Raw genomic sequence first — 16725 nt, forward strand, 5'->3', positions numbered from 1 at the left:
GGGCTCTGTGCTAGAATGTGTAATTGCAAAGGTCCTGAACATATCTTGCGCCACCCTCTTTGATTAGTGACCAGCTCACTTTCAGAACATGGTAGGATAGGTAAACAAACTCAAAAACTATGGCCCACTGACTTTTGGTTTGATCATCAATACAGGGACACTCTTGAGCCGACCATTTCCCAACAACGTCTGGGGAGGAAAGGTGTCCAATGAAATGTGGGGAAAGGGACACGAGATCTTAATTTCTAAGTGGGCCTGGAGCTCCAGTCCAAAGCAAGCCATCTCCATGTCACTCTGCGGAGGCTCTCAATGGCAATGTTGCGACTCCTTGATCGCCGCATCAGGCCATCTGGATCTCAATGGCAATGTTGCGACTCCTTAATCGCCGCATTAGGCCATCTGGATCTCAATGGCAATGTTGCGACTCCTTGATCGCCGCATTAGGCCATCTGGATCTCAATGGCAATGTTGCGACTCCTTGATCGCCGCATTAGGCCATCTGGATCTCAATGGCAATGTTGCGACTCCTTGATCGCCGCATTAGGCCATCTGGATCTGCTGCTTCCAAGTCCCATTCTGGATCCGCGAGAACCATGGTGATGGCCAAGCACTGCAACTGGCTCAACGTCGCAAACAGAGTCACCTGCCTGGACCCGGATTGCAGACCTGGAGAGCAGGAGCTGGAAGGCAGCCACTGGGTGACTAGGCCAGGCCGCGCTCTCATCGCGGTGTTAGCTGGGAGGCTCCAAATCGTCAATTGAAATGGAGTGTCTCACCCAGCAACGGTATACAGCGTTAATAACGAAAACAAAATAACGACAAACCTTTTCAGTGACACCTAAATAATAAACAAAATGTTGATTCTTTTAGTTAAAATGTAAAGTTTGTATGCATTTTATTGTTTTTTTCCGAAAAGCCCACTAGTTTCTCATAAGTCATTTCTGTGTGGGCATCTCTTTGGCGCATCCGAAATAAGATGCTCTGCTGCATTGCTGCATTCTGCTGCTCTGCTGCTCTGCTGCATTGCTGCCTTGCTGCTCTGCTGCATTGCTGCTCTGCTGCTGCTGCTCTGCTGCTCTGCTGCATTGCTGCTGCATTGCTGCTCTTCTGCTCTGCTGCTCAACTGTTCTGCTGCTCTGCTGCTGTTCTGCATTGCTGCTCTGCTGCTCTGCTGCTCTGCTGCTCTGCTCCATACAATTATGCTACATAGTGTTAATTATTATCAGACTACAAAGGCTCAAGGCCAAGGCATACAGAAATACCTCCACAAAATAGCACACACATGAGTTGCTCTCTGTACTGCTGTTGGTCAAACAAGACCCATCACACCAACACAACATATAGTATTCTGTCTTCATGTGTGTTGTTCGTGCACTGCATAGAAACATCACAACCCACACAGAAGACGAAGTCCTTCTTTGGCGACCAGAGTGGCAAACCACCTGGTTAGGGTGTAAATGATGGGAAGCAATGGTACGGTGGTCTGAGGTGGCCATAGCACAAAGATGGGGCCCACGCGTCACACGCGCAGGCCCAGCCACAAAGGTGGCTCGCCATTCCCAAGCCAGTCCAGCCTGGGGCATGGCAAAGCAAAGGGAAGGAAGAGGCAACTGGTCCCCAAAGTCTGAAGGGTAACACATAAGAAGGACACTCCTTGAGTTGGCCATGTTGCCCACTCTATAGAAACGCAGGACAGACCCCACTAACCACAGACATGCTAAGCCCCGCCTCTTCCCCCACACATTCCCCCCAGTTCTCGACCCTCCACCGCCCCGCACATGACACCACGACAGCGGAGACCCCTGAGTTTGCGTCTTATGTTTTTATGTTGCAGAATCCTGCACCCCTGGCCACGGCTGAACCTGCCCGCTTGTCTTTCTTCCTCGCTTCCTTGGCAGATCAGGCCCAGGCTGTGTTGGTTGTCAGATCCCTGGCTGCCCTCAGTGTCCCAGAGCAGTGACAACAGAAATCCATGTTGCTGGTGATGGCGGCTCTTCAGTACCTCCCCCGGCGCAGCTTGTTCTCCTCTGCAACGACAAAGAACCCAAGGTCATTCTCCACACTTCAGAAAGGTGACTCGAGGCCAGATGTGCAAATATTCAAATAAAGCGCCATTGATATGATATGACCATTCATGATGTGCCTGGCAGGCAGATGAAACAAGCACCAATCCCTCGACCAATACCCAATGATATCCAGATAACGAATTAGAAGGTGTTATAGTAAGAATATACACCCTAAAAGCCATCAAACATGGGAATGAAAAGGAAAGTCTTGAGCAGCATCCGGATATTTGAGATCCGGCTCAAGACGAAGAGGAAGGGGGAGGGAGAGGCTGTTCCATAGGGAGCCACCCGAGGAAAGAGATCGCCCACCAATAGGGAGCCACCCGAGGAAAGAGATCGCCCACCAGCCACCTGTTTAGCGAAGCACTTGATATGCAGAGAGTTGGTGTCGGAGGAACGTAATGATCTGGGGGGAGACTATTTAGTAAGCACCAGTTGTACATAGTGTGGTCCCCGGCTCCAGACAGCCTTATGGATGATGCAGAGGGATATGAAATTGATCTTTGCAGCAACCGGGGGCTAGTTTAGAGATTTCAGGGCTGGAGAGATGCGGTCCCTGGGCTAGGATAAGTCTTGAAGCCCTATTCTGGATTGGCTATTGCAGTAGTCTAGCCTAGAGAGTACCATAGCTCTAGAGACATTGAGCTTCTGGGGGAAAGTGAGGAAAGGAAGGATTCCTTTGAGCAGGTGGAGTTGAAAGTGGGCCTTCTTGGCAAGATCCTGAATGTGAGCGAGAAAGGAAAGAGGAGTCAAAGATGACTCCAACGTTTTTTGGCTTCAGATGAAGGTGGGGAGATCCCATAGAGAGTGGCCAGAGTGAGAGGAAGAAAGAGAGAGCGGGAGTCCCAATGGGAAGGATCTCAGTCTTGCTGGCATTCAGGCAGAGATCATTGGAGGCACACCAGGACTGGATGGCAGATAGGCAGTCGGGAATGGTGGAGGAAGTAAGGAGAGGATCAGAGGGGAGTTTGAAGATGAGTTGTGGGTCATCTGCATAACACTGGATGTAAGGGGAGAAGGTGGAAATTAGGTGTGCAATTGGATCAAGATAGCAGTTAATGAGCCAGGGAGAAAGGTTGGAGATGGAGGTGGGAGAGGAGAAAGAGCCCAGGATATCTTGGGAGGGACAGTCATTGGGGAAGGAGGTCCATCAGTCCAGTGCTCGCACCGAGATACCTAGGGTATTGTATGAGGATGGAGTGATTGGCCATGTCAAATGCAGAGAAAATGAGAACAGCTGAAGAGTTAGATTCAAGAGATGCGAGCAGTTCATCAAGGGTGTTCAGAAGCGCAGTTTCCGTGCCTCTGGATGCTCGGAATCCGGATTGATGGTCGTGTAGACAACCAACAAGCTCAGTATGCTGGACAGTTGGGGGAAAACTAGCTTCTCCAATAGTTTCCCAAGGAACGTGGTGATAGAGATGGGGCAGTAGTTAGACAAGACGGGTCGCAGAAGGTTTTTTCAGGTTTGGGTCGCACGAGAGAGTGTTTGAGGGAAGAGGGAAAAGACCTAGTATGAAAAGAGTGATTGCAGAAATCAGCAAGCGCAGGGGCAAGAGAGCCAATATTGTCCTTAATAGGAGGCCTGTTTGGAGGAGACCTTCATAGAGCGGACATCTCTAGTGATGTCAGATGTGATAGGAGAGGAAAGGTGGAGGGGGAAGGACGCTGTAGGTGGCAGGGAGGTGATCAGTAGAGTGGGTGCGCACAGTGGCACTGGGAGCAGTCTAGCAAAACCAGGGATAAGCATGCAGTGCCAGACACACAAAACCCCAGATAAAGAGGAACAACACCTTTATTGACACCATTTGGAGAGAGGATGGGTGCAGAAAGCTTCACCAAATGTAATCAAGCACTTACCATCCTAAACTAGGGTCCAGTAACCAATCCAAGGTCCAGAATTGGAAATGGATCGTCCAATCATGCCAGACAGAAGGCATCATTACCGTTACCACCGCTCGGTCTGGCAGATTTACCACCGGGTTACAAGTGCTGGTAGGCGGTGAAAGATCAAATTGTTTGGAGTCCATCGGACTCCTTGGGAATATTGGCAGATTTACTGCAAGCAGTAATTCCTGCAGCAGTAATTCCCCCAGCAGTAGTTCCCCCGATGTTGCTGATTTTCTGGCAGTAAGGTGGTGGATTTAGCTCCAGCCTTTTACTGTAGGGAAATCCTCCACCTCACCGCCAAACCTACAGGATGACAGTGTGGTACCGCCACTTTTCCACTGTTTATTTACTGCACCATCGTCTTGTAATGAGGCCCGAAGTCTTAAGGGCCGGTAAATCTCTCAAACTTTGCAAAGGCGCACCCAGATGGATTTACCGGCCTGTGCAAAAGGTGCTTTTCTTATCCCCCAATTTGATATGCGCCCTTGGGATCAGTTCTGAAGGACAAGGTTCATAAGGTACGACTCTGGATGATTTGCCTGTCAATCATTCCCAGCCAGGAAGGGCGCGGCATGAGAGTCTTCCTACAGCCTGTCAATCATTCCCAGCCAGGAAGGGCGCGGCATGAGAGTCTTCCTACAGCCTGTCAATCATTCCCAGCCAGGAAGGGCGTGGCGTGAGAGTCTTCCTACAGCCCAATAGACAAATTCATCTTGCCCCTAGATCATGCATCAGAATGTAGGCCAATCAAATGGAAACAGACCTTCCCGGGCTTTATAGACCTCAACCAATTAGATCGTATCCCAAATAAAGGAGCCGCTGACGACACATGAAGACCGCCCCAAATTCCAGATGAAATATGAAGACAGGTCTGAAATCAGGGCTTCTCGCACTGAGTGCACAGAATGCCCTGGGCCCCAATGTTTGGGGTTCTTTTCAAAGTTCTAGGGAAGTCTGGATTTGGGGAGACATTCGACTATAATGACCACACTAAATTCCCAAACCCCCAGGGCTATGGCTGGCTCAAGGTTGCTCTCTCTGCTTAACTGTTTGTAGACCAAGGGGGACTAGGCAGGTTATCCACTCTCCCCTATCTGCGCCCCTTTGCCCCATCCCTAAACGTACAGGTGTTCTGCAGGTCGGAGTGCTCTAAGCTGGGTGATCTCTTCCAGAGAAACCAAATCAGAATCTCTCCTGAATCGAAAGCTCACATTGAGCCCCCAAAACACAATACAATGCAATGTACCCAGTTAGGTCACTGGACTATATAAAATAGGAATGCTCGACCCCACTAACGTTCTTTAGTAAGATTGTAGGTGGCGAGCTCAACAAAATGGCTAAATTCCGCCCTGCATAATTAACTGGCACAAGAAACAACCCCCCCAGCATGGCAGAGAGATCTAAACACGACAGAAGAGGTACCAGTTAGCACGGGACATGGGCAGCGCTGGAGAATGCTGTTGGGTTGGATATTTTCATGGGCTGAGGATGGGTCAGAACTACACTGGGCTGATGTTTCCCATGAGGATGGTCAAGAGTGCACTGGGCTGATACTCCCCATGAGGATGGTCAGGACAGACCACATCGGGCTGATGTTTCCCACGAGGATGGTCAGGGCTGCACTGGGCTGATGTTCTCCCATGAGGATGGTCAGGTGTGCACTGGGCTGGATGGTGTTCCCCATGAGGATGGTCAGGGCTGCGCTGGGTTGATGCTCCCCATAAGGATGGTCAGGGCTATATTGGGTTGATGATCCCCATGAGGATGGTCAGGGCTGCACTACTGGGCTGATGCTCCCCCATGAGGATGGTCAGGTCTGCACTGGGCTAATGCCCCCCATGAGGATGGTCAGGGCTGCACTGGGCTGACGTTCCCCATGAGGATGGCCAGGGCTACACTGGGCTGATGCTCCCCATTAGGATGGTCAGGGCTGCACTGGGTTACTGCTCCCCATTAGGATGGTCAGGGCTGCACTGGGTTGATGCTCCCTATGAGGATGGTCAGGGCTGCACTGGGTTGATGTTCCCCATGAGGATGGGCAGGGCTGCACTGGGCTGATGCTCTCCATGAGGATGGACAGGGCTGCACTGGGCTGATGCTCCCCCATGAGGATGGTCAGGGCTGCACTGGGCTGACGTTCCCCATGAGGATGGTCAGGGCTATACTGGGCTGATGCTCCCCATTAGGATGGGCAGGGCTGTACTGGGCTGATGCTCCCCATGAGGATGGTCAGGGCTGCCCTGGGCTGATGTTCCCCATGAGGATGGTCAGAGCTGCCCTGGGCTGATGTTCCCCATGAGGATGGTCATGGCTACACTGGGCTGATGTTCGAAAACAAGGATGGTCAGGGCTGCCCTGGGCAGATGTTCCCAATGAGGATGGTCAGGGCTGCCCTGGGCTGATGTTTCCAATGAGGATGGTCAGGGCTGCCCTGGGCTGATGTTCCCCATGAGGATGGTCAGGGCTGCACTGGGCTGATGTTCCCCATGAGGATGGTCAGGGCTACACTGGCTGGGCTGATGTTCGAAAACGAGGATGGTCAGGGCTGCCCTGGGCTGATGTTCCCCATGAGGATGGTCAGGGCTACACTGGGCTGACATTCCCCATGAGGATGGTCAGGCCTGCACTGGGCTGATGTTCCCAATGAGGATGGTCAGGGCTGCCCTGGGCTGATGTTCCCCATGAGGATGGTCAGGGCTGCACTGGGCTGATGTTCCCCATGAGGATGGTCATGGCTGCATTGGGCTGATGTTCCCCATGAGGATGGTCAGGGCTACACTGGGCTGATGTTCCCCATGAGGATGGTCAGGGCTACACTGGGCTGATGTTCCCCATGAGATGGTCAGGGCTACACTGGGCTGATGTTCGAAAACGAGGATGGTCAGGGCTACACTGGGCTGACGTTCCCCATGAGGATGGTCAGGGCTGCACTGGGCTGATGCTCTCCATGAGGATGGTCAGAGCTGCACTAGGCTGATGTTCCCCATGAGGATGGTCAGGGCTGCACTGGGCTGACGTTCCCCATGAGGATGGTCAGGGCTGCACTGGGCTGATGCTCTCCATGAGGATGGTCAGAGCTGCACTAGGCTGATGCTCTCCATGAGGATGGTCAGGGATGCACTGGGCTGATGCTCCCCATGAGGATGGTCAGGGCTACACTGGGCTGATGTTCCCAATGAGGATGGTCAGGGCTACACTGGGCTGATGTTCCCCATGAGGATGGTCAGGGCTACACTGGGCTGATGTTCCCCATGAGGATGGTCAGGGCTGCATTGGGCTGATGTTCCCCATGAGGATGGTCAGGGCTGCACTGGGCTGATGTTCCCCATGAGGATGGTTAGGGCTGCCCTGGGCTGATGTTCGAAAACGAGGATGGTTAGGGCTGCCCTGGGCTGATGTTCGAAAACGAGGATGGTCAGGGCTGTCCTGGGCTGATGTTCCCCATGAGGATTGTCAGGGCTGCACTGGGCTGATGCTCTCCATGAGGATGGACAGGGCTACACTGGGCTGATGTTCCCAACGAGGATGGTCAGGGCTGGACTGGGCTGATGTTCCCAACGAGGATGGTCAGGGCTGCCCTGGGCTGATGTACCCCATGAGGATGGTCAGGGCTGCACTGGGCTGATGCTCTCCCATGAGGATGGTCAGGCCTGCACTGGGCTGATGTTTCCCACGAGGATGGTCAGGGCTGCACTGGGCTGATGTTCCCCATGAGGATGGTCAGGGCTGCACTGGGCTGATGTTCCCCATGAGATGGTCAGGGCTACACTGGGCTAATGTTCGAAAACGAGGATGGTCAGGGCTGCCCTGTGCTGACGCTCCCCATGAGGATGGTCAGGGCTGCATTGGGCTGATGTTCCCCATGAGGATGGTCAGGGCTACACTGGGCTGATGTTCCCCATGAGGATGGTCAGGGCTGCACTGGGCTGATGTTCCCCATGAGATGGTCAGGGCTACACTGGGCTGATGTTCGAAAACGAGGATGGTCAGGGCTGCCCTGGGCTGACGCTCCCCATGAGGATGGTCAGGGCTGCCCTGGGCTGACGCTCCCCATGAGGATGGTCAGGGCTGCCCTGGGCTGACATTCCCCATGAGGATGGACAGGGCTACACTGGGCTGACGCTCCCCATGAGGATGGTCAGGGCTGCCCTGGGCTGACATTCCCCATGAGGATGGTCAGGGCTGCACTGGGCTGACGTTCCCCATGAGGATGGTCAGGGCTGCACTGGGCTGATGCTCTCCATGAGGATTGTCAGAGCCGCACTAGGCTGATGCTCTCCATGAGGATGGTCAGGGCTGCACTGGGCTGATGCTCCCCATGAGGATGGTCAGGGCTGCACTGGGCTGATGCTCTCCATGAGGATGGTCATGGCTACACTGGGCTGATGTTCCCCATGAGGATGGTCAGGGCTACACTGGGCTGATGTTCCCCATGAGGATGGTCAGGGCTGCACTGGGCTGATGTTCCCAATGAGGATGGTCAGAGCTGCATTGGGCTGATGCTCTCCATGAGGATGGTCAGGGCTGCACTGGGCTGATGTTCCCCATGAGGATGGTCAGAGCTGCATTGGGCTGATGTTCCCCATGAGGATGGTCAGGGCTACACTGGGCTGATGTTCCCCATGAGGATGGTCAGGGCTGCACTGGGCTGATGTTCCCCATGAGATGGTCAGGGCTACACTGGGCTGATGTTCGAAAACGAGGATGGTCAGGGCTACACTGGGCTGACGCTCTCCATGAGGATGGTCAGGGCTGCCCTGGGCTGACATTCCCCATGAGGATGGTCAGGGCTGCACTGGGCTGACGTTCCCCATGAGGATGGTCAGGGCTGCACTGGGCTGATGCTCTCCATGAGGATTGTCAGAGCCGCACTAGGCTGATGCTCTCCATGAGGATGGTCAGGGCTGCACTGGGCTGATGCTCCCCATGAGGGTGGTCAGGGCTGCACTGGGCTGATGCTCTCCATGAGGATGGTCATGGCTACACTGGGCTGATGTTCCCAATGAGGATGGTCAGGGCTACACTGGGCTGATGTTCCCCATGAGGATGGTCAGGGCTACACTGGGCTGATGTTCCCCATGAGGATGGTCAGGGCTGCACTGGGCTGATGTTCCCAATGAGGATGGTCAGGGCTGCACTGGGCTCATGCTCTCCATGAGGATGGTCATGGCTACACTGGGCTGATGTTCCCAATGAGGATGGTCAGGGCTACACTGGGCTGATGTTCCCCATGAGGATGGTCAGGGCTACACTGGGCTGATGTTCCCCATGAGGATGGTCAGGGCTGCACTGGGCTGATGTTCCCCATGAGGATGGTTAGGGCTGCCCTGGGCTGATGTTCGAAAACGAGGATGGTCAGGGCTGTCCTGGGCTGATGTTCTCCATGAGGATTGTCAGGGCTGCACGGGGCTGATGCTCTCCATGAGGATGGGCAGGGCTACACTGGGCTGATGTTCCCAACGAGGATGGTCAGGGCTGGACTGGGCTGATGTTCCCAACGAGGATGGTCAGGGCTGCCCTGGGCTGATGTACCCCATGAGGATGGTCAGGGCTGCACTGGGCTGATGTACCCCATGAGGATGGTCAGGTCTGCACTGGGCTGATGCTCTCCCATGAGGATGGTCAGGCCTGCACTGGGCTGATGTTTCCCACGAGGATGGTCAGGGCTGCCCTGGGCTGACATTCCCCATGAGGATGGTCAGGGCTGCACTGGGCTGACGTTCCCCATGAGGATGGTCAGGGCTGCACTGGGCTGATGCTCTCCATGAGGATTGTCAGAGCCGCACTAGGCTGATGCTCTCCATGAGGATGGTCAGGGCTGCACTGGGCTGATGCTCCCCATGAGGATGGTCAGGGCTGCACTGGGTTGATGCTCTCCATGAGGATGGTCATGGCTACACTGGGCTGATGTTCCCCATGAGGATGGTCAGGGCTACACTGGGCTGATGTTCCCCATGAGGATGGTCAGGGCTGCACTGGGCTGATGTTCCCCATGAGGATGGTCAGGGCTGCACTGGGCTGATGCTCTCCATGAGGATGGTCATGGCTACACTGGGCTGATGTTCCCAATGAGGATGGTCAGGGCTACACTGGGCTGATGTTCCCCATGAGGATGGTCAGGTCTGCACTGGGCTGATGCTCTCCCATGAGGATGGTCAGGCCTGCACTGGGCTGATGTTTCCCACGAGGATGGTCAGGGCTGCACTGGGCTGACGCTCCCCATGAGGATGGTCAGGGCTACACTGGACTGACGCTCCCCATGAGGATGGTCAGGGCTGCACTGGGTTGATGTTCCCCATGAGGATGGTCAGGGCTGCACTGGGTTGATGTTCCCCATGAGGATGGTCAGGGCTGCACTGGGCTGACGCTCCCCACGAGGATGGTCAGGGCTGCACTGGGCTGACGCTCCCCACGAGGATGGTCAGGGCTGCGTCAGGTCTGCACTGGGCTGATGCTCTCCCATGAGGATGGTCAGGCCTGCACTGGGCTGATGTTTCCCACGAGGATGGTCAGGGCTGCACTGGGCTGACGCTCCCCATGAGGATGGTCAGGGCTACACTGGACTGACGCTCCCCATGAGGATGGTCAGGGCTGCCCTGGGTTGATGTTCCCCATGAGGATGGTCAGGGCTGGACTGGGCTGATGTTCCCAACGAGGATGGTCAGGGCTGCCCTGGGCTGATGTACCCCATGAGGATGGTCAGGGCTGCACTGGGCTGATGTACCCCATGAGGATGGTCAGGTCTGCACTGGGCTGATGCTCTCCCATGAGGATGGTCAGGCCTGCACTGGGCTGATGTTTCCCATGAGGATGGTCAGGGCTGCACTGGGCTGACGCTCCCCATGAGGATGGTCAGGGCTACACTGGACTGACGCTCCCCATGAGGATGGTCAGGGCTGCACTGGGTTGATGTTCCCCATGAGGATGGTCAAGGCTGCACTGGGTTGATGTTCCCCATGAGGATGGTCAGGGCTGCACTGGGCTGATGCTCTCCATGAGGATGGTCAGGGCTGCACTGGGCTGACGCTCCCCACGAGGATGGTCAGGGCTGCGTCAGGGCTGACGCTCCCCACGAGGATGGTCAGGGCTGCGTCAGGGCTGCACTGGGCTGACGCTCCCCACGAGGATGGTCAGGGCTGCACTGGACTGACGCTCCCCATGAGGATGGTCAGGGCTGCGTCAGGGCTGCACTGGGCTGATGTTCCCCATGAGGATGGTCAGGGCTGCCCTGGGCTGATGTTTCCCACGAGGATGGTCAGGGCTGCGTCAGGGCTGCACTGGGCTGACGCTCCCCACGAGGATGGTCAGGGCTGCACTGGGCTGACGCTCCCCACGAGGATGGTCAGGGCTGCGTCAGGGCTGCACTGGGCTGACGCTCCCCACGAGGATGGTCAGGGCTGCACTGGGCTGACGCTCCCCACGAGGATGGTCAGGGCTGCGTCAGGGCTGCACTGGGCTGACGCTCCCCACGAGGATGGTCAGGGCTGCACTGGGCTGACGCTCCCCACGAGGATGGTCAGGGCTGCACTGGGCTGACGCTCCCCACGAGGATGGTCAGGGCTGCGTCAGGGCTGCACTGGGCTGACGCTCCCCACGAGGATGGTCAGGGCTGCACTGGGCTGACGCTCCCCATGAGGATGGTCAGGCCTGCACTGGGCTGATGTTTCCCACGAGGATGGTCAGGGCTGCACTGGGCTGACGCTCCCCACGAGGATGGTCAGGGCTGCACTGGACTGACGCTCCCCCATGAGGATGGTCAGGGCTGCACTGGGCTGATGTTTCCCACGAGGATGGTCAGGGCTGCACTGGGCTGACGCTCCCCACGAGGATGGTCAGGGCTGCACTGGACTGACGCTCCCCCATGAGGATGGTCAGGGCTACACTGGACTGACGCTCCCCATGAGGATGGTCAGGGCTGCACTGGGCTGACGCTCCCCACGAGGATGGTCAGGGCTGCACTGGACTGACGCTCCCCCATGAGGATGGTCAGGGCTGCACTGGGCTGATGTTTCCCACGAGGATGGTCAGGGCTACACTGGGTTGATGTTCCCCATGAGGATGGTCAGGGCTGCACTGGGTTGATGCTCCCCATGAGGATGGTCAGGGCTGCACTGGGCTGACGCTCCCCACGAGGATGGTCAGGGCTGCACTGGGCTGACGCTCCCCACGAGGATGGTCAGGGCTGCGTCAGGGCTGCACTGGGCTGACGCTCCCCACGAGGATGGTCAGGGCAGCACTGGGCTGACGCTCCCCACGAGGATGGTCAGGGCTGCGTCAGGGCTGCACTGGGCTGACGCTCCCCACGAGGATGGTCAGGGCAGCACTGGGCTGACGCTCCCCACGAGGATGGTCAGGGCTGCACTGGGCTGACGCTCCCCACGAGGATGGTCAGGGCTGCACTGGGCTGACGCTCCCCATGAGGATGGTCAGGGCTGCGTCAGGGCTGCACTGGGCTGACGCTCCCCACGAGGATGGTCAGGGCTGCACTGGGCTGACGCTCCCCACGAGGATGGTCAGGGCTGCGTCAGGGCTGCACTGGGCTGACGCTCCCCATGAGGATGGTCAGGGCTACACTGGACTGACGCTCCCCACGAGGATGGTCAGGGCTGCACTGGGTTGATGTTCCCCATGAGGATGGTCAGGGCTGCACTGGGCTGATGCTCCCCACGAGGATGGTCAGGGCTGCACTGGGCTGACGCTCCCCACGAGGATGGTCAGGGCTGCGTCAGGGCTGCACTGGGCTGACGCTCCCCACGAGGATGGTCAGGGCAGCACTGGGCTGACGCTCCCCATGAGGATGGTCAGGGCTGCACTGGGCTGACGCTCCCCACGAGGATGGTCAGGGCTGCACTGGGCTGACGCTCCCCACGAGGATGGTCAGGGCAGCACTGGGCTGACGCTCCCCATGAGGATGGTCAGGGCAGCACTGGGCTGACGCTCCCCATGAGGATGGTCAGGGCTGCACTGGGCTGACGCTCCCCACGAGGATGGTCAGGGCTGCGTCAGGGCTGCACTGGGCTGACGCTCCCCACGAGGATGGTCAGGGCTGCGTCAGGGCTGCACTGGGCTGACGCTCCCCACGAGGATGGTCAGGGCTGCACTGGGCTGACGCTCCCCACGAGGATGGTCAGGGCTGCACTGGGCTGACGCTCCCCACGAGGATGGTCAGGGCTGCGTCAGGGCTGCACTGGGCTGACGCTCCCCACGAGGATGGTCAGGGCTACACTGGACTGACGCTCCCCATGAGGATGGTCAGGGCTGCACTGGGTTGATGTTCCCCATGAGGATGGTCAGGGCTGCACTGGGTTGATGTTCCCCATGAGGATGGTCAGGGCTGCACTGGGCTGACGCTCCCCACGAGGATGGTCAGGGCTGCACTGGGCTGACGCTCCCCACGAGGATGGTCAGGGCTGCACTGGGCTGACGCTCCCCACGAGGATGGTCAGGGCTGCGTCAGGGCTGCACTGGGCTGACGCTCCCCACGAGGATGGTCAGGGCTACACTGGACTGACGCTCCCCATGAGGATGGTCAGGGCTGCACTGGGTTGATGTTCCCCATGAGGATGGTCAGGGCTGCACTGGGTTGATGTTCCCCATGAGGATGGTCAGGGCTGCACTGGGCTGACGCTCCCCACGAGGATGGTCAGGGCTGCACTGGGCTGACGCTCCCCACGAGGATGGTCAGGGCTGCACTGGGCTGACGCTCCCCACGAGGATGGTCAGGGCTGCACTGGGCTGACGCTCCCCACGAGGATGGTCAGGGCTGCACTGGGCTGACGCTCCCCACGAGGATGGTCAGGGCTGCACTGGGCTGACGCTCCCCACGAGGATGGTCAGGGCTGCACTGGGCTGACGCTCCCCACGAGGATGGTCAGGGCTGCACTGGGCTGACGCTCCCCACGAGGATGGTCAGGGCTGCACTGGGCTGACGCTCCCCACGAGGATGGTCAGGGCTACACTGGACTGACGCTCCCCACGAGGATGGTCAGGGCTGCACTGGGTTGATGTTCCCCACGAGGATGGTCAGGGCTGCGTCAGGGCTGCACTGGGCTGACGCTCCCCACGAGGATGGTCAGGGCTGCACTGGGCTGACGCTCCCCACGAGGATGGTCAGGGCTGCACTGGGCTGACGCTCCCCACGAGGATGGTCAGGGCTGCACTGGGCTGACGCTCCCCACGAGGATGGTCAGGGCTGCACTGGGCTGACGCTCCCCACGAGGATGGTCAGGGCTGCACTGGGCTGACGCTCCCCACGAGGATGGTCAGGGCTGCACTGGGCTGACGCTCCCCACGAGGATGGTCAGGGCTGCACTGGGCTGACGCTCCCCACGAGGATGGTCAGGGCTGCACTGGGCTGACGCTCCCCACGAGGATGGTCAGGGCTGCACTGGGCTGACGCTCCCCACGAGGATGGTCAGGGCTGCACTGGGTTGATGTTCCCCACGAGGATGGTCAGGGCTGCACTGGGCTGACGCTCCCCACGAGGATGGTCAGGGCTGCACTGGGCTGATGCTCTCCATGAGGATGGTCAGAGCTGCACTAGGCTGATGCTCTCCATGAGGATGGTCAGGGATGCACTAGGCTGATGCTCCCCACGAGGATGGTCAGGGCTACACTGGACTGACGCTCCCCACGAGGATGGTCAGGGCTGCACTGGGCTGACGCTCCCCACGAGGATGGTCAGGGCTGCACTGGGCTGACGCTCCCCACGAGGATGGTCAGGGCTGCACTGGGCTGACGCTCCCCACGAGGATGGTCAGGGCTGCACTGGGCTGACGCTCCCCACGAGGATGGTCAGGGCTGCACTGGGTTGATGTTCCCCACGAGGATGGTCAGGGCTGCACTGGGCTGACGCTCCCCACGAGGATGGTCAGGGCTGCACTGGGCTGATGCTCTCCATGAGGATGGTCAGAGCTGCACTGGGCTGATGCTCTCCATGAGGATGGTCAGGGATGCACTGGGCTGATGCTCCCCACGAGGATGGTCAGGGCTACACTGGACTGACGCTCCCCACGAGGATGGTCAGGGCTGCACTGGGCTGACGCTCCCCACGAGGATGGTCAGGGCTGCACTGGGCTGACGCTCCCCACGAGGATGGTCAGGGCTGCACTGGGCTGACGCTCCCCACGAGGATGGTCAGGGCTGCACTGGGCTGACGCTCCCCACGAGGATGGTCAGGGCTGCACTGGGCTGACGCTCCCCACGAGGATGGTCAGGGCTGCACTGGGCTGACGCTCCCCACGAGGATGGTCAGGGCTGCGTCAGGGCTGCACTGGGCTGACGCTCCCCACGAGGATGGTCAGGGCTGCACTGGGCTGACGCTCCCCACGAGGATGGTCAGGGCTGCGTCAGGGCTGCACTGGGTTGATGTTCCCCATGAGGATGGTCAGGGCTGCACTGGGCTGACGCTCCCCACGAGGATGGTCAGGGCTGCACTGGGCTGACGCTCCCCACGAGGATGGTCAGGGCTGCGTCAGGGCTGCACTGGGCTGACGCTCCCCACGAGGATGGTCAGGGCTGCTCTGGGCTGACGCTCCCCACGAGGATGGTCAGGGCTGCACTGGGCTGACGCTCCCCACGAGGATGGTCAGGGCTGCACTGGGCTGACGCTCCCCACGAGGATGGTCAGGGCTGCACTGGGCTGACGCTCCCCACGAGGATGGTCAGGGCTGCGTCAGGGCTGCACTGGGCTGACGCTCCCCACGAGGATGGTCAGGGCTGCACTGGGCTGACGCTCCCCACGAGGATGGTCAGGGCTGCACTGGGCTGACGCTCCCCACGAGGATGGTCAGGGCTGCACTGGGCTGACGCTCCCCATGAGGATTAGCTGTTCTGTGGAGCCGGTGCTCTAAGGTGTGCATCTATATCCCTCACCTCTTGTGAGAGGGATGGGGAGGCGGGGGAGGGAAGGGCACGGGGATGCATGAAAGGAGTGCTCCGTCTATAATAAAGCTGGCTGTAAAGCGAGGCAGCAGGAAAGAGTGAGCCTGTTTAATGAGTGGACTAGAAAAGGCCGGAAGCCCCTCTGCCCAGATGCCTCTTGCTGTGCGCTATACAAATGACAAAATAAATAAATAAGAAAATGGAGGGGCGGGAGGGGTTCCTTTCATTCCCAATGAAAAATAGGACATGAATGTATGCAGCCACGTGCAACACAAGACATAACGCTTGGAAAAGTTCCATGCTCAGTGCCTAGCACATGGATGGAAAGGCCCCAAGACCCACGGGGGTATCCAGCAATTCCGGGAGCCCTGCTTCACGAAGCCAAGCGAACCGGAAGCAGAAGCCCCCCTGATTCACGCAGACACCGCCCCCACCCCCTGCAGAAGCCACACCAGCACTTACTTCTTATGAAAGGGTCGAGTTGGGTACGGAAGACGCGAATCTTCATGTTTCGGTACATCACCGTTCTGGGACAGTACCTTTTGGGTAAAACTCTCCGTTTTACGTACCGCATTTTCTAGATGTTACCTTCTCGGGGCCAGGAAGTGGGGACTCTTGCCTGCTCTAGACCAACCCCGCATTATACAGCCTGCTGCCATTATTGCGTCACCTGTGACGCTGCCAGCGTCATAATCTGTGCCAGGCTGGTCATCCGCCTCTGGCAGCAGGGCAGGGGGGGCCACTAGGCCGCAGTAAGGCCAGCCCTCTTGGGGTCCCATTGTACAAACAAACTTGACTACTTCCTTCCATGCACTTAATGTAACTTTCATTCCCACTCCTCCCATCGTAGTATCTGGTCTCCCAGTGATCTGTGCTTCGGCTATGC

At 58.0% G+C, this 16725-nt stretch overlaps 1 protein-coding gene and 1 long non-coding RNA gene across 2 annotated transcripts in view; one reads left to right on the plus strand and one right to left on the minus strand.

Annotated features, from left to right (window-relative positions):
- The window catches only part of LOC138498142 (uncharacterized), a 307816-nt gene that overhangs the window by 183994 nt on the left and 107097 nt on the right, over positions 1–16725 (plus strand). The window lies entirely within an intron of this gene.
- LOC138498722 (uncharacterized) lies at positions 1808–16456 on the minus strand. Its single transcript, XR_011278850.1, has 2 exons — positions 16302–16456; positions 1808–2027 (listed from the first exon to the last, which is right to left on the minus strand). It is a non-coding gene; the product is annotated as an uncharacterized lncRNA (long non-coding RNA).

The sequence above is a fragment of the Ambystoma mexicanum genome, chromosome 5q (genome assembly GCF_040938575.1).
Source record: "Ambystoma mexicanum isolate Mex_15411 chromosome 5q, UKY_AmexF1_1, whole genome shotgun sequence".
NCBI lineage: Eukaryota > Metazoa > Chordata > Amphibia > Caudata > Ambystomatidae > Ambystoma > Ambystoma mexicanum.